This window comes from Typopeltis vanoorti, chromosome 5 (assembly GCF_054136105.1).
Source record: "Typopeltis vanoorti isolate ZY-2024b chromosome 5, IOZ_Tvanoo_1.0, whole genome shotgun sequence".
NCBI classification, from domain to species: domain Eukaryota; kingdom Metazoa; phylum Arthropoda; class Arachnida; order Uropygi; family Thelyphonidae; genus Typopeltis; species Typopeltis vanoorti.
Window position 1 is genome coordinate 135,940,843 of NC_143553.1, and position 19,383 is coordinate 135,960,225.

At 36.8% G+C, this 19,383-nt stretch overlaps 1 protein-coding gene across 1 annotated transcript in view; it reads left to right on the forward strand.

Annotated features, from left to right (window-relative positions):
* The first annotated feature begins 14,363 nt into the window (after positions 1 to 14,363).
* LOC150106844 (uncharacterized) overlaps positions 14,364 to 19,383 on the forward strand; it is a 35,444-nt gene continuing 30,424 nt past the window's right edge. The window contains exon 1 of the mRNA XM_090392760.1: positions 14,364 to 14,549. The gene's annotated coding sequence lies outside the window, so the exon portion shown is untranslated. The remainder of the gene's footprint in view (positions 14,550 to 19,383) is intronic.

Sequence of the window (19,383 nt, forward strand, 5' to 3'; positions counted from 1 at the left end):
TGACAAAGTTAAAAGAAACATATTATTTAACATATTAAAAGAAAGACAAATACCAAATAATATCCTAAAAGCTATCACAAGCATATATGAAAATAATCAAATACAAATAAGATTAAATCACGAGCTATCATATACAAGAGAGATAGACCAAGGGGTCCGACAGGGATGTCCCCTCTCAGCAACTCTTTTTAGTATCTACTTAAATGAAATAATAATAAAATGAATAAAAATATACATCAAAGAATTAAACTTTCTCCTACAGTGAACTTAAACACTCTCCTTTTTGCCAACGACCCAATAATAATTACAAATTCTGAAGATAACTTATAGAAAACCATTTTAGATCTAAATGAGATATCCAAAGATTATGGTATTATTATATCAACGGAAAAATCAAAAACCATGGCCTTTAAAGGACAAGATCCAGCAAGAACTAAAATAGTAATAGATAACAAGATCTTAGAACAGGTGAATTGATTTAACTACCTAGGATGTATGATCACATATGAAAATGAAAAAGATATAAACGTAAAAATTGCAAAATATTTAAAAATAACAGGTGTAATTAACTCTATATTTAAACCAAACCTAGTTCAAAAACAAACCAGACCAAAAGTATACAATACATTAGCCCTACCGGTCTTAATGTATGGAAGCGAAATCTGGACAATAAAACAAAAAGACAAACAAAGATTAACAACAGCAGAAATGAAGTTTATGAGAAAAACTGCAAAGTATACCCTATTTGATCACAAAAGAAACGAAGAAATTATGAAAGAATTAAACCAAGAACCAGTAATTGAAAAAATTAAAAAATATAAACATAAATGGATGGAACACGTTCAAAGAATGAAAACAGAAAGATTACCAAAACAAGCCTTAAAGTACAAGCCATTAGGAAAAAGAAAACCAGGACGTCCTCTTAAACGATTCAACGATGACTTCTAAGGTCGGAACAGGCCATGCTAGGCCTAAATCTTTGATGCGCATGATGATGATGACTATAAAGGATTATGTCATATATTGTCAGTTTTTCCTTTTGACTTTACATTCTTTATTTATTTAATTCATTCATTTACTTGATCGCAAGAATATGACACCCCTCTCTGTCTGTTTCTCTCGCCAACCTATTTTTCTTCTACTTTTTTTATTTTATTTCCAATGACAGTCATGGTTATTGATGTAGTTATAAATAACTACATCAATAACCATGATGTAGTTATTTAACATTACGAACACAACCAGATCATCAATTCATATATGTTGAGTTGCATATAGTCGGACTACTTTTGCTGAGTGGAAAACGTCTCCAATTTCCAGGCTGTGGGTTTTAATCCCACCTGAATATGGATGTTTGTGATTGTTTTTTTTAGGTGGGAAATCAATTTCTTCGCCAATCATACTTATTGGAGATCTAAAGTATCTTCAAACATAAAGAAAATTTAAGCATCCGTGGTTGAAATAAAAGTCAAAGAAATCAAGTAAAAATGGCGAATTTATTTCTCTTTTAATTTTAAAATCCGTGAAAAATCTGAGCAAAATTTAAAACTCGGCGCGCGGGCAAAAAAAAAAAAAAAAAAAAAAAAAAAAATCATGGCAGGTGGGTCGTACGCTGATTAGCACTGTTAGGATCCGATGAAATTGACACAAGTAACACGAGATTTCTTTCACACACCGCCTGCTCCGACTTCCAATAGGTTAGCGTGTACATACACTCTTAAGTACCATAAGCGACATCCTTCAGATAATCCCTATCATGCAGCGAAACTCCTCCATTCTGAGAATCCCTCAAGTTCTCAAGGGGGTATCGAAAGCTTGATCCGGAGGGTTCTTATTGATGGATCAGAGGGAGAGGGAGGCTTATATTAAAAAAAAAAAAAAAAAAAAAAAAAAAAAAAAAACACTTTCGACTTTCCGAGGGCACTCCAAATCTAGTTCGTTCATAAAAGATTCATTCTGGAAGAATGGGCATAAAGTGACAGCACCAAAGAAGATTTCATTGCTATCACTTCACATTGAACTTGTAATAAAATCTTCACATAGTTGTCGACTTAATATAAATTCCCGATAGATTACCAATTTTTAATAAAAGTATTGATCACTTTACAGGTCATGTAACGATTGAGTATGATTATAAATTTGTCCGCTAGATGTCAGCTGCGCTCCTATTAAATCCGGAAGGACTAATGACAGTCAAGTTCAGGGATAGAAATAACGAAGGTCTTGTTTTGTTACGAACTTTCAATGTCGTTTGTATTACAGATGACAAATACCAATAGTTATTTTTAAAATGGTGCACACGTGCAGGTAACATCTGCTCTTAAAGAGTTCATTTGTGAAACAAAATAACGCCATCTTCCCCCCCCCCCAAGAAGCTCTCATAAATCTATGAGTTTAGTCCTAGGTGAAATGTACGGACACAAACTCCAGCAGGTGGTGTGTTGCAGCTGCTGCTTTTTACCTTAAAAACAACCCCTCCTGGTGAATATGTCCCCTACCTGTCTTTCACCCCCTCCCCTCCTTCCCTTAAGAATCCCCTTAGCTAATTCGGGACTACTTAAACTGAATCACCAAGCGTGACCAAGGAACAAACCCATTTTCTTTCAGCGGCAGATGGCAAATCGTTCGGGCCATACGAACCACACGCGCCCTGAACCTGCCCATAAGCGGTTTTTGCTTTCTAATTCGGTAACTTGGCGTCCGGGACTGTTTTTCCTTAAGGGTAGTCAACGCTCACGTGCCGACGCGTGGCAAGGTGGTTACAGGCAGCTGGTCCGAAACACCTGGATGCTATAAACATGGACAGGTGGTAGACGGAGTTTTATCCGAAATTTAAAGATCCAAAGACTGCACACGCGAGGAAACCGTCACCTCTTATATGACTGGGAACCCGTGTTCCTGGTATGTCTATTTTATCACAGTCAAAGATACAATTCATCCCTCCCCATCCCCTCAAAAAAAAAAAAAAAAAGTTTCGCTAAACATTTCAAAGTATACTGCAAGTGTAAGAATGCAAATGAAATGTGCCTTTTTAAATATGCAATACGCTTGTATTGTTTGTGGTCTTCAAATTGTAACAATTGAATCATAACAATTAAGTCAAATGTTTACATTTGATCTAATTATATTTTTATGATATAAAACTATAAAAGGTGTATTAACTTTTTTTTTAGATTTTAAAAATGTTTCACTCTCCTCCTCCATAAAATTTTACGTAAAATATTTTAGAATTATGTGTTTTATGGAAGAAATATTCTTAATAGCATTTTATTGTTTTACTGTTATTATTATTAAATATTACACAAATGTACATTTAAAAAAATTTTTTTAAGCTTGTATACAAGTCGAATGATTATTATTATTATTATTATTATTAAACAAACAACGACATAGGCTATTAACAATAGCGTTTAAATCCTTACTTGATGGGAATGAGTCAAGTCTCTGAAGGAGATGGGGATAGACAAGGGGAAAGAAGGGTGTGTGTACGTATGCTTCTAAGTAGAGATGTTTCCTATCCCAGTGCTAATTGGTCCTGTCGTTTGAGTAACTACAAATGACTATTTCCTTAGCATACACCACAACAGAGATTGCTTGTTAGGCGCGTGCCAGTGATTTTTCTCTCTCTCTCTCTCGCTCTCTCTCTCACTTGTGATTAATTACGATATTAACCTTTCAGGGTCAGTTCCACAAAAGGGTTCAGATATCAGTTGTTTACTATTGGTTGAACACGAATTTACCACACACACAAAGCCGAGAGCGAGATTAATTCTTCCGTGGTGGATCCATCTATCACAACAATAATTAAACAGCGCTTTAGGAAGACTGTGAAGGTACATCAAGAGGCTTTATACTGTCAATCAGTACTCTGCACCACGCGAGAGAACAGTATTTCGAATATAAGCTGTCCGAGAAATCTATAAATGGATATTATCCTCTCTTAGTTTCTATTTTCGTAAAAATACATATCCATCTGTCATGTTTTGTTGTAGTCGTTTGTATATGATAAAAATCTACTCTGTGGGGTAAATTTTTACGAACTTAAATCATGTACTACTCTAATTAATTACTCAGAATCCTATTCTTCTTACTGAAGGTTTTGCGATCTTGGTTGCTATGACAACACAGGAACAACGGTCAGGCATGATATATTTGATTATTATCCTAAGTAGCAATATCCAAATGCTAGGTTTATTGTTCGTTTACTAATAAAATTGAAATATCTTCTTTGTTGTCATAATTCCATTGCTATGGCAACGAAATCGGTTATCGTACCATCTTCAAGTATTGTCATCCTGGATAACAATAATGTTAGGTAATGTCTATTGTTGAACTAGCAAATGATACTTTTGGTAAATGATAGTGAAATGTACTTATTTTCAAAAACGCCGTTTCTACAACAAAGCAACAATACCATAAGATATGTTATTTCTGTATTCTTATCCTAGGTAATTGATTTTTGATAGACTGTTGAATTAGCAATAAAACTGAAGCTGTCTTTTAACTGGATATAAGTTGCTATGGCAACACGTTAACATTGTCAAAGTACATATTCTCTTTGAATATTGTTGTAGCAATTCAAAGGGAGCTTTATATCATTGAATAAATAGGAAATCGTCATTGTTGCTCTGGGCAACAGTAACAGGAAGGAAATGTAAAACAACACTGAAATTAACAATGGCATTTCTGTTCACAGTTTTCATATTCATATCTATAGAAAAGATAGATTATAAATCGAAATGTGTCAATCACATTCATGTTTATTAAGTTGGTGTGTTCGTAGGTTAGTTTGTTTGGGATGAAAAACTTAGAAAACACACATGTTCACAATTCTCCGTCTTTTCAGTACTTGTTCATTCACATTAAAGTTATGCTGCTAAATGGATCAAATCAAGTTTAAAAAAATGGTTTTTTATTTATATATTATTCATTTAACGACCCCTGGTGGAATTCAATGGATCCAACTTCAAGACTTGCAGGTTTTTCCATAGCTAGCGGATCCATCTAAACTTAACTGTTAGGAGATGTAGAGCATAAAAGAACTAGCAGATGTTCCCTCAACTGAACCCTCCTACTTCATATTCCTCCCCCTTCGCTGGTCCCATCTCTCCAGGTGTGTACACTTTCACCCGCATGCCGTAGCTCGAGTCGGAGTTTGTGTGCCAAGTGCTGTGTGCGGTCACCTCGATGCCATCGGCACCAACCGAAGAGGGGTGGAGCAGTTGGGAGCGCTTGCTGTCTCAAACTGGTCCATCTGCACGCCAGCTGTCAATGGCAGATTACAAACGGCACTGACGTCACGCGCCTGGCGAAGAAGGTGAAGTTTCCACCGCCCTGTTGTCATGGTAGCAGGGAATATCATCTAGTGGGGGGGGGGAAGAACCACACTAGCACACACACACACAGAGATCGGGGATGTAATTTAACAGTAGTAAGAGAGGCGAAATCTGCACCCCCCCTTAGTAATGTAAAATAGGTTGTATGACGGAGCTACAAACCCCCACCTCCTCCAGCTTTCTTTGTGAGTAATAATTGATATGCTAATAAAATGTACGCTTCCTCTAACGCCAGTAGAGGGCACCACAAGTAGTTTGCTTGATATAGTGCGTTTAAATGCACTGCACCGTGGATTAACCAGTCATTGTTGGTGTGTATTAGTTACACTAGAAAGTAACACAAAAGCGCGGGGGGGGGGGAGTTTCCCAGTTAGTCAAGATACCCAAAGAGTTTTAATTTATGTTTTTTTTTTTTTTTAAAGCAGATAAAGATCGTCAAATTTTTTTTTTCTTTTTACCTGTAAGGTATTTTCGAAGATATTCTAGAATCGGGTGATTAGCAAATTAGACTCAAATTTTATAAATTATAAAATAAATTACTTTTTTTTCATAAAATTATTCTTGATATCAAATTCTAAAAATATTTAGAAAAATTCCATTTAAAAAGACAGCTTGAATTCAATTATATACATATCATTAACAGTTTCAATGACTGTTTTTTTCTACTTTCCATTTTTTTCTTTTTTTGGGGGGGGGAACGATGCGTCCCGGATACAGTCAAGAAGGAAGCTCTTTCTAGGTGCTTTCAATTCAAGTTCAGTTAATCTCACTCATAATGATGTAAACATTCCTATCTTCTCAGAAACTCAGATCCTTTCTCCCCCCCCCCCAAAAAAAACACGACATACGGCACTCCTGTGCATGTGTGAGTGGCTGACTGGATAATTCATTTATTGACTTTCCAGTAACAGGTGCAACAAGTTTAAATACCATAGTGGCATGGATACTTATTCTTGAATGTTTTTAATAGATGATGATTTTCACCAAGCGGTGTGAACACTGCTAAGTGACTCGAACAAAGTTCTATGTTTGTCTTCTAGACAAAGTTTTTGGAATGTTTACCTTATGGTCCACCTTCGATATGAATGTTTTAAAACTGTGGCTGGAACTGTCAAAAAAAAAAAAAGTAAAGTTGGAGAATTATTCTTTGACCTTCTCTTTCTATTAGTTTTTAACTATTTATTCGTATATGCTCCCTTTTCTCAACCGTCCTTAGAGGAATTAGATATTTATGACTGTAGATGTTCACAGGACCGGTTTGCCTGTTCTGAGGGTCGTAAAACCCGAGTTTCCTGGTGAAAAAACTCTCTACCTCCGTAGGAGACCGTCTAACTCACCTTTAGAGACCAGATAAAGGTTCCTCGCGTCATGGAAGGGATTCGAACCCAGGTCTTTCCGACCAAAGGGCTTCGTGTATACCGACTGAGCTACGGAGGCTCTCTTAGTTTGGTATTTACGCCAAAGTATAGTTCCAATGTCTTCTGCAAATTATTTCAAAATGTCACAACGTTATTTGCTGAGTGTAGATCTGAAAAGTTTCAACTAAACACGTTCTGTTTGATTAGTTTTTTTTTTTAATCTACTCTTAAAAATTTCAACAGTTTTATTTTATTTTATTTTTTTCTTCTTTATTTATTTTGAGGAATGCAAATTCATTTTTGTCATGCTTTCTATAATCTCACTTATCAGCACTATCTCTCTAATCTGCACCCGCTTTGATTTCTTCCAGCGAATATCGCCGACCCTTGGAGTGTTATTTCCATTTTAGGAGCCGTTAAACTCGTGAACACTCTAGTGATGAGTTAATTAATACAACCATTTGGTATTGATTATCCTGTCAATTACGTATCCACCGGTGGATTTGTCCGATTTCGTAATTAAAACTCAAATATTACGGGTAAAATCTAACCACCCGTATCTAAAACAACTTTAGAAGTAAAGAAAACTGGCAGAAAGCTTTGAAAAATCATCAGTTTATTATTTAGATAAATTAATTATCGAAAAAATGTATTTTCTGCGATTAATTTCATTTTTCTAGCTCAAAATATTTTGTCTGGTTCATATGCCTCAATAATAATTATTAAACCAATGACTTAAAATGAAATTTACAAAAATTGCAGTTCCAGGCAGGGATGAGGCCCAGCAAATCGAACAGCATGAAATGAAATGTATCATAGCTTGAAATAGACATAAATAAATATGGGGAGGGAGACCGCTACATTCAATTGTAACAATTAGAAATGCACCAAAAATTAGATCACACTTAATACCGAAATGTACTAGATTAACTGCAACAATTACGTCTGCTACGCTATAACAATGATGGGGTTGGTGGCAGACGAAAGGAGAAACAATTAATCACACAAAGTACAATGCGATTTTTCTTTATCTTCTATATATATAAATGATGCGACAGAAAGACAAAGAATTAGTACTTTATTCTGTGACCGCGTGCAACCCTATCAGTGAGTCACACTTTTCGCAATGTAGAGTTCGATGAGCTATCAAAATTCAGGAATGAACTTGTCGCAACAGCCAAGTTTGACCCTGATGAACCGATAATTGGAAGTCGTGCCGCAGACACATGAGACTCACGTGATTCATCCTCTGAGTGTGACAGTCATTGTTAGGGGCGGTATATCAAAGTTAAAAAAAAAAAAAAAAAAAAAAAAATTCGATGGACCGACGTTGCCTGGTTCGTATTCTGCTCATCAATAGAGAGGGGTGGGCCTTTGTTAAAAGTCAGTGGACTTTCAGGAGTTTCTGGGGATTGAGGGGAAGTCGCTACAGTAACGAGGTTCCCCTTCACTCTCCCCCTATAGCTAAATTGTAACGTTTCAAAGCCAAGCACGGCTATTCGCGTGATATCATACGATGCTGGGTGGGCTTGGATTGCAGGAACTAGTAGAAAGTGACAATAGGAAAACGGATGTTGTGGGCGTCCTCTACCAGCAACAGTTGGTACTTGCATGGTGACCTACTGGTCTTATCATTCAGTCAGTAGGATTGTTGTTCTAATTAAATGAACATATCCAGACTAAAGATCTACAGAAAATTAATTTCAAGGATTTCTTTTAGGCTTAACTGTTGCTGTTCTATCAGTGGGCTTCTCCCCCCCCCCTTTTTTTTTTTTAATTTGAGTGATGAAAGCACTGTATATAAATATATGCAGACTGAAGTAGACAGTCCTTGGGGGGGGGCGGTGGATAGGGATTTCGGAAGCCTCTATAAATGACTTATTACATTATTGAAATTTCAGATACAAAAAGTTTAAAATTATAAGCCAAATTTAAACAATTAAAATAACATATATTTTAAAATAAATTCAAATGAACTGCTCAAAGTTATTTTAAATTAAATATGTAAATAAAACTCTTTCTGTTCTTTCTTTAAATCCTTTATTTGCTGACCTCACCAACAGACCGTAGATTGGAATCTTACTGTGGGCGTGTATGCATGTGACTGTTTTTAGATGGTAGATGATTTTCAACGTCCGATGTTAGACTACATCGCCGCTTATTGGAGTCGTGAAGTGGCTTGAAAAAGTTCCAGGTTTAATCTCTAGAGCAGGTTTTCCGGACTTAGTGGAAAATAAATTTAAAAAATACAAAAAAAAAAAAAAATAAGCATGAATTAAAAAATAAAAAATTAGTCCACCAAGGTACTAATACTAAAGGTTTACAACCGTTCGTGGGTAGAAGTCACATAAAAATGCATTATGGGGAATCTTGGGGTTACAGCACGTCAGCATTTATTATTATTATTACAAACATCCGTTATTTAGAGGGCATATATCATGACTATGTAGTTACAGCTTAACAGATGTTATCACAGAAATATAAATCGAAAGATATAATTTGTTAACTAATAATATTTCGATTCTGCCTTTTCGCACAGGCTTCTAGGAGTAAAGCATTTGGATGTCAGGAGTTCGTTTGATTCTTGTCTACAATGTCAGGAATCCAGCTCAGTTCGGATAAATTCAGTTGAAGATTGAGTTAACCGGCTTCATATGGAGATGGCAGATTTCTTCCTCTCAAAAAGTGATACGAAATAAATAAACAAATATAATTCTTGTATGAAGAATAGATCATTCATTGCCTTTCCGATAAGTTAATTTTTCTGTCATTTCGAGACAAACCAACTTTGAACACAGTTTGATAGTAGTTATATAGGTTCAGGCATGAATATGAATTTGGGTATTTCGTGGAGTTTGCCATCCTCGCTTAGGCTTATGTCTCGTGGGAAGATTGATAATAATAAGGCGTAAAAGTGTTACTTTGGTTTCCCACCAGATCAACTTTACATAGAAGGCAGAGCTAATTTATCTGGAGTGTATCTGGATTTGTATCTCTATCTTCCATCTTGCTTTTCTATATCTCTACACTTTTAACCTTTTGTCACTCTTTGATTTTCTATCGTTCTCTTAATCTATCGTTATCTCTACTTTTCTCACCATCTTTAATTTTTATCTGTCACTCTATTTGCACTTGTTGACATTTCTGCCATCCAATCTCCTGCACTGTATTTATTCTGAAATTCTTTCCGTCTAAAATACCTACCTTCATGCTTTTTTTAAACTTAAAAAAAAAAAAAAAAAAAAATCACTAACTTGCAGGATTACTTGTAAAACAGCACGAGCGTGCATGCAGCATACCTTACTTCCCAAATAACCTTGAAGTCGTACGTTCCCTGGGTAGAGGTGATGCACATATTAACTGCCTACTTGTCCAATGAATGATGATGCGGGCCCACGATCAAAATAATGTCCAGTAGGGTGTTCAGCCGCCAGAGTCGGATGAGAGGGGGGGGGGGTAAGAGGGGAAACGAAATTCTCGTCACCAGGGTCAACATAATAACGAAAGCGGTCTTGGAAAATTTCAAGTATTTCCGGTCGCGAGAAGTATCTGCAAAGGGAGAAAAGTGGGGGGGGACGAAGAGAGGGGGCAGATTGTTCGTATTAAAATTCATCTCATGGGCAGACGGTTCCGCTGACGGAGGGGGGGGGGGACTTTCCTCTTGTCTGCATGCTTGTGGCGGGGTAATTGCCGACAAGAGGGTAACCTCCTTTTTTCTTCTTACCGGATACCCGCTACTTAACAAAATTAAGATCCGTAAAATGATCTTACAGTGGGAACTAAACGCAAAGATTACGGAGGGTATTGGAGAACCAGCCGGGACTCAATTCGTTTTGATTATTCCATTATTTGGGGCCCCTTTGGTAAGTTTTTTTTTATCCTATTCACTACCAACGATTAATATATTATTTTAACGGTAATTTTGGCCGTCATTATGATCCTCTTTCCTAGCAAACTCTTATGTTTTATGTAATGTATTTAATTCATTTTTTTTTTTTAATTTGTAATTGTCTTTTTCTTTCTCTTGGAATTAACCCCGGATAATAAATGTTAATATGATACATTGTTACTGAGTCCAGTAGTCGGTGTTTGACATTGTTCCAGAAGATTATATAAGCATGTAATAAATCTAAAGATTATCCATTTAATCGGAGGTTCTATAAAGGTATGTTTCAAGGATTTCCAGTTTAAAAAATAAAAATAAAAAATGCGCATAGCAAATATCATGGATAGATTACAAGAAATACTGAGAATGAAAAATCGGCTTTCATTTTTTAAAAATTTATTTATATATATATATTTTTTTTTTTAATTTAAGAAGTACGATAAAGTATTATTCAAGATTATTGTGGAAGTGAAGAATTAATTCGATTAAAAACGCTTCTAACGTTTTTAAATGAATGCCGGGGGCCATAGAAGGATAATCTGATCGCTTCCATAATTCAGTTTCATCGGCGGATTTGATCGCGCGAACGAAGATTGTCACATTCGGCTTTAATACTGCACGTTCACGAAAATAACTAGTAATACTATTTATGTAAGGATAGAGTAGCCCCCCCCCCCCCCACACACACACAGAGAGAGAGAAAGATAGACGTTTGGAATTAACACCGAAGAGATTAATCAGGCCGCGAGAAAGTATATTATTTTTATTGATTTTAAATAGTAGATGATTTTCATCATCCGATGTGATGAAAGCATTCTGAAGGAAGAGAGAACGAAGAAACAGACAGACGACTTTAGAAGAAAAAAAAAAAAAGACCACATCTCTTTAATGATCCTGAAGGGATGGTTGCGTCACATCGGATGATGCAAATCATCTACGTCACATGCTTGAAAAAAATAAGTTCTCTCTGTGGTCTCCAGAATAGCGTTCACCTTAATTATTGAACTTTTAGCCCATCCACGCTTAAAATAAGTTCTAAAATAAGTTCCCCCCGTCCCCGTCTGAGACGTGTTAAGTTCGTTTCAGTTGCAAAGATGATAAAACGGGGATTTCGAACCTGATCCTCTAACGGGGAAGAAACGAAAATGGAAGCAGTATTGGATGGAGAGATAGAAGTGAAAGAAAGAGTAAAAAAAGAAAATAAGCGAAATCCAAATAAGAACTATGGAAAGAGAGAAGAAGAAAGAATACTCTAAGATTTCTAGCAACTTAAGCTTGTTGCCGTGTCCATTTGGCCGCTACCCACCTGTCGTTTGAACTGTCAACAATGGTAATGCGACGCCGGTGTTGCTATGCAACGACTGGGTGCCAATTGACCGTCACTAACTGATTACCAGTGGCCACACGGCGTTATTACCGTCTGAGGATCACGTGACTTAGTGGCTCAGCCTTCGGTCCTGCTTGCAAAGATTGTCATCGTACAAGATGGCAGACGTATGTCGCTAGTAAAACTTCCTGGGACAGTGATGACAATTAAGACGTTAATACGTGGCATAATATCGTCCCAATATTTTTGGAAAGTAGTGTATTTATTGGCTGGAATCTAGCGAAGTTCGAGTCCGTGTAATAGAGATTACAAAGTCATCTTCCCCCTCTGGTGTTATGGTTGAAATGAGACCCATAAAACACCGAAATGTATTTCAATTTCCACATGATTCTCTTCTGCCCTATCACAAAGCTTACGAGGGTTTACAACTTCACACGAACAACATAATATTAATCATTAAATACTAAAGGAATTGCACGTGCGTTACTAGAGACAGGGTAGCCTAAAGCAGAGCATTAAACTCGAGGAAGACATCAGATACGGCGGAATATTAGGCCTAGCAAATCAACCCACCATCCGCAGCGCACATTTAGCATGAACTCTCTCTGAATACTTTCCGACTTCATACCCCACAGGAACAATAACATTCTCATAAACCATCGCTTGTATATCCCCCCCCCCCTTCTATCGTCATTATTAGGTACTAACTCACCGGAAGAACCACCATAACGCAAATCGTTTCTTTTATCCTGTAGATGGCGCTGTCTCCGGAAAAGATAACGATAGGTGTATTACGACACCGGGCAATGGTCTGTTTATAAATCTAGCACTTAAAAGAACTTCAGGAGGAAGGTCGGGAAATGACGGGGATTCATTACGTACCCCTGTCGTAACCAACGTCGCTATCTGGCGTGAGATGGTTCGTCATAACACATAGAAAACAAAACAGAGAAAAGGTTACTGACATGTGGGAGGTGCTACATAATGACGGAGCACCTTCACCGGTAAAAGCGTGAATGCCGTATCATTAAGGCTAACACGTGCCGGAGTTCTGTTCCAAACACACCAGTAGCTGAACGCTGGCTTGGCTTTGTTCGCTCAACTTATTGTATGAGCCGTTAGGCTTAGCGAAGTACTATCATTGGATATGGGAAAAATGTAAGAACACAAAAAAAAAAAAAAAAAAATTAGTGACTTTTTTTATTTTCTGGGGTTTTATTTATGAATATCCCTACCTCCATGTCTAAAGGAAAAGGCTTCTCTGGACACAAATAATTCAAAATGATTTTTAATATGCCATCGTGTTTGGCAAACAGCTGTGTTTTCTTATAACAGTAATCCTTAATATACGAGGATTTCCATAGCAACATGGCGTTATTTTAAATGCAAATATTTATTTCAAAAATTAAGACCCATATTGCAATAGTTTGGCGTGTCAAGTGGTTGTTTTTAGTTATTATTATTATTTTATGGTTCGCGCGGTTAGCCTAATGGCCGTGCGCTTCGCAACCATATGCCTGGGGAAGGAGTGTCCTAGGTTCGATTCTCGTCGAAGACGTGAGGAGCTTGAAGGATCTTCCTCACCCATAGCCAAGCTAATCGGTCTTGGGCGTGGGGTTTTTCTGGGGTTTTTCATCCCGCAAACCGGCTTTGAGAACTCAACACTACAGGGGGCAGATAGTTAACTTGTTTTCGGTATGTTTTAAATACAAGCAGCTGATGCTTATAACGAATGTGTGGTTATGTACCACTATATAAAAGACACGCTCTGCGACCGGAGTCTATGGGATACTTGTCATAAATTGAAACTTAATCTGAAGGCTGTGATGTCTTCTAATTATACATAAACATTGCCAACTAATGGGTCATAATTATTTAAGTTCGTGAAACTTAACTGCCAAACTCTGATGCCATAGATTCCAACTCTTTTTTTTTTTAAATCAAATTTTTGTTCTCCTGTTGAGGATCCCAATGTCAGTTGGAGAACAAGCATCAGAACAGGGTTACGAGTATGAATTGTCATTCTAGCCCCCCCCCCCCCAGAGGTGAGGAACAGAAGAGGGAAAAACAAATTGTCTTGCAATAATTCGCATCACTCATTGCGTTCTACCCTTATTTGTTTTTTATCCCTTTAAAACGTAGGGAATACAAAATTTCGATTCCAAGACGTACCAACAACCCCGTAAAGATCACAGACTATGTTATCAGAACCATAACTCTATTAGAAACCACCCCTGAAAAACCTAAATCCCTTTATATTCCTCCCATCTGTTAAACGCACTCGATTTCCAATGGCAAATTCTAACCATTGGTGCTCCTGTCATTCTTGATCCCTCCGTCCCCTCCTTCCAAATGGTACGTTCCACTTCCTGAATCTCTTCCTGGTCGACAGAAGGTCAGGAGACTGCTGCCTAGCACGAGACCATAGCACAGTGAGCAGGGAGAGGTGGCGGACAGATCGGGACCAGTACTGACGGGGGTATAGTTTGACAAAGAACGCCACCGTTTCCTTGGTAACATCTTGGTGATTCTGGTGAGCTGGGGATATGGCCGCCGCATGTAGTGCTCTTCGCCGGACTGCCTAGGTAGCCGGAAGACTTCCACAACGGGGAAGTGCTTCGTAACGCTTTGGCTTTTCAAAGGTAAGTGATGTATTTAGATTTGTGAACGATGACAGAAAGGGTAGAGTTAATCCTTGTGATCTCTAAGATATTACGGAAGCAGTGAAACGATTTCTTAAGATTTTCCTTGCTTCGTTTTCTTTCTTTCTCTTTTTTTTTCCTCTCCCTACACGTCTGATTGCGGCTGTTATACAGAGGCAATTGACGAAGCCGGGTATTGATTGAACACCGCCGTAATGCTTCTCCGTCGTTGACTATGCTCCCTGCGAATAAGCGGTAGCAACATAGAAGCTGGATTGCGTACGGAGTCTCAGGAAAAGATGTTGGAAGCAATTAAATCTCTTTGCATTTCATGAAAATAAACTTGGTTTTCCCTTTTTAAGTTTCTTTTGTTGTCAGTAAATTGCTATTTTATTTTATTTTATTAATTTTTTGCTTTGAATTTGTCTTAAACGTTTGTTAACCTAATAACCAACCTCATGCTGCTACAAATCAGCTAACTTCTGTTAAACAACGAAATAGACATCGACAATGAATATTTACTTCAATGAAGTCCGTTTCCTAGCAACAAGAAATACACCAAGGCACAGATATTGTTACAATACTCGTTAGAAATCTCGCGTTTAATTGTTGAAATGGACTGCGCGCGCTAGTAAACTCGTGCATTTCAGTAAGCTTAGCATGGCTGTAAAGTGGCATGTTTGTGATTTTTCTGCTTTGAATTGAGCTCACTCGCAATATGTAGCTGATAACAAGTGATGCAATTCTTTAAATATTTGTCTACTCATCAACCTTGTTTTTCTGTACTTCAATCAGCAAGTATGGAATCACTTAAAGAAAATATCTCGCAACAGATTTGCAGAAAAACATATGTCTTATCAAAAATTACTTTTATTTCTCTTAGATTTAATCTGGATATTTACAACCCTTCAAGTCATTGTTGATGATTAATTTCATTGTAGTTTGCAAAACGTAGTCTGGGTTTTATTGTTGATACAAAGCGCGCGCTAATTGACTTGTAGATTTTCACTCTATTTCACGCGCAATAGACAATATCGTTTGATTCAAATCAAATGTAGGCATAGCAACAAGTAAATTTCTATCAACATAAAAAAATGGCGTCGTTTACATATCACTGTCTTACAAATATCGGACATTATTATTAACTTGGTGAATTGCGAAGCTGTAAATGTCATTTCAAAGTTGTGGAACCGTTGGCAATGTTTCAAAACCCTCCCATAAAGTCTTTTTTTTTTTAAACATACCGACAATTACTGGATGGAAGAGGGAATCAAACTCCCCATGCAGTTCGGCAGCTTTAACTGTCTAAAGCGAACTTACAAGGACAGCTATTGTTATTTATACGTACTGTTAGCATTTATGGACTTACAAGGTTGTCAAGAACCTGCCCTAGAGCACTCGATACTAAGAGTATTAAACTCCATAAAAGACTGGAAAGAGGGGGGGGGGAATATAATGGAAAATATAAAGAAAAATGGAATACGAACACAGTGTCTTAAGTGTAGCGAGAAAGAGAAATAGCTACTTTTCATTTTAACATACATGTTTGAGGTCACGTGGTGCTGAATTGAAATCAATAAAATAAATCGACATTGTCGATGTGTATAAATGTCAGTAGGAAAAATTAAATTTCGAAATCTGTTAAGTACATTCATAAAACTATGCAATTTTCTAGACTTTTATTTTCTGTTTATTTTGAAAGTGCAGACTCGTAACGGTCTACTTTCCGTGCTTGGCACTTTGCCAAGAAATTTTGCAACTTGTCTTATTTCAAGTTTTTCGTTTTAGCTTTCAACAGATAAAACGCACAAATCCGAGACTAAATTGTATACCTAAAAGGAATACAGAAACATTAATTAGATAACTAATTGAAAGAGAAAAAAAAAACTAAAACAAACATCAAGGATATAAAAAAAAAAAAAAAAAAAAAAAGGAAAAACCCAAAACGCACAATAAAGTCAATGTTATCGACTCATGTTGTTCTTTAGTTGCATTGTCTGAAACTTAAGTAGTGCATTTATTATAATTTATCAAATTCTTGGTTTCCGGCTGCTAGTTATGGCAGGTTCCCAACTTTTAGGCCTAAGTAGTTTGCATCATATTTTATTATTATTATTTTTATCTTAATCAATAATTCATTGAAGGACTTAATGTTACAGTGCAGTTGTATTTTTCTGACATGTTTACTGCCTATGTCTACAGACAGGATTTTTATTCTACTAAATATATGCTTTTATATTCTTATAAAATAAGTACTTTATAAGAAATATATTTGTATCAATAATTATATATAAAAATAAATATATATGAAATAACAATTTGATAATTTATAAAATTTAATTAAAATTATAGCTACACTTTTTTAAAAAATCAATGCAATTATTTCTTGCATCCAATTAATTGACGTTTTGAATGTTTTTTTTTTTTTTTTTTTAACAAATAAAGAATTTGTGTTAACTTAAGGTGAAATTACTGTCAAGAAATTTTAATTTTTATGCTGCCAATCAGAAATTAACATTCGGATTTATGAAGATAGAAACAGGAATCGATTATATTATTTTAATACAATCAAAGATGTTTAATAGTTAGAAAATTCCACACAAAAGAAAGAACACTTGTATATCAATAATATGATCAGGTTACTGATGGTACTTCGAAAAATTAAAAAGCCTCCGGCAGTTGTCTGACCGGTCCTCAAGTTATCTTTGATTCTTTCCAGTAAACTGCTTGACAATTTTGGATTTTTTTTAAAATGTTACTCTTAAAAAATTACCAGATGACTTTGTAAACTGCATTTGAAATGATGTTTGTTGTAACGACTAATTTATTTGAGGATAAAAAAAAAAAAAATCGCCTTCCAGAGGTGATTTTGTTTGCTTATGTCGCTAAGCCTAAACTTTGACTCACTTTTTTTTTTAGTCTTGAAATTTATCCCTTTCAAAGACCCTACCTAATCCCTATTAATTTAAGGAAAGAGAGGGGGTGATGTTAACCTCTTGAAATCTTTCCTTTTATCAAGTGAGTCTGTTGGTTAACATGACACTTGCATTTTACAAAACCAATTCATCCCCGACAAGCTTTCTTCGGGTGTCAAGTCGCCCGGAGACACATCTTCCTTCCATAACGAAGTCTCTGCGAAGAGGGGATTTTAGGGGGGGGGGGGAGAATACTTGTCTTCCTAGGACCAGAAATGACATTAGTGTCGGTGGTAGGATGTGCGAGGAGCTGCAAACACGACTGGCGAGGAATGTTTTCTTGAAGAAGGTAAAGTTATCCCGTTTACTGGTTGGGGGAGGGGGGGGGGGTAGAGGAGAATCAGAGGGACCGTTGCTCATGAAACATTCATTAGTTTTTGTTGCCTTGCATCCCCCCCACTTATTTTCCGTTGATTTAGTCTTATACACCAAGATCGATTGATATGAGCGAAAAAGAAATGGTTAGTACGCGAGTGGCATCAAACCCCTCTCATTACTAAATAAGTGAGTGCCTGGCTGATGTCTCAGTGCTTGAGCAATCCCAGATCAGCTGACTGAGCGAGAGCACAATGATTGGGAGAAAGTCTAACTGTATTGTGATACGATATCAATCGCATAAGCGAAAGAAGCAAGGCTTACGAACTACTGTCAAGTTTTTCTCTCTGTATGTTTGCATCTTTACACATTGACGCACCTGATTACTGTGGTGGCTCCCCCTTAGTATCAATTAGGGAAATGCACTATTTGCATCTTGTTAGTCTTTTTTTTTCCTTTTTTTTTTTTTTGCTTCCCCCAATTCTTTTGCCTCGTTTTGGGTTTTCTCTTTCCTCCGTCCATTTTCTCACTTTTCTCTCCATCTTTTATCTTTCTTTTTTTTTCTTTTCCTCAGCGGCTTCTTATCGCAGTCGCCAAGATGACGCGACATTGGCCTTTCCGTCTAGGATGGCAAGAAATTATAATGATTTCTTTTTTTTTTTTTTAAGCGAGGATGAATTACAATGTCTTATACGGTTATGGAAGGTTTTTTTTTTTTCATCCAGCAAATCAGATCAACAGACCGGTGAACACAATTCTAAATTATAATATACTGGCATGTTTATAAAGAAATATCATGATAAAATGAAGAAATATTTAATGATTTTTCAAGTATAAGTTAAACTGTCATATACAGTGGTTGTGATGTTAATTTTTTTTTTCAAGACAAACCAGCCGATGAACACACAATTAACCAATTATAATGTGCTGACCTCATAGTCTTAGCTACGTCAACGGTTACAAACAATTCCTTATGTTCATTTCGTCATCTTTCTTTCTCTTCTGTCCAGCTCGCCCCTCATATCACTGTGTACTTTTTACAGGAAGAGAATTCTGCGTCCGCAGTGTGTGTGCGGAGAGGCCACCATTCGGTAGAAGTACCATTACTTTGTTCCACATTTCAAATGTCCAACTGACAGTTCTATTAAAAAAAAAAAAAAATGCTTACCCATCGAGACGTTTCTTAAATAATTGCAGGTTGTGTGAGCGATGAGGGGTTGCGAATCCCTCTTTACTATCAGAGCAGAAACGACTCTGCTGTCAGTAGATCGAGCATGTGACAGACACATGGGAGTGACGTCATATCACATGGGGTGTCATTTGCACGCGTCACTTAATTTCCCCCCTTATTATCCCAGTTAAAGAACTTAACCCGGAAAAATAGATGCAGCAAAAAAAGAGTAGGGGGGGGTTGAAAAGGAAAAAACCCAATTTCGGACCAGATAAGTCATCTAAACACATCTGGTATGTAATCGGGACTATTCAGTGAAGGGCGCCACCTAGCGGTCCACTCACTAACTACTGCGTAATGGACCGGTAAAAGT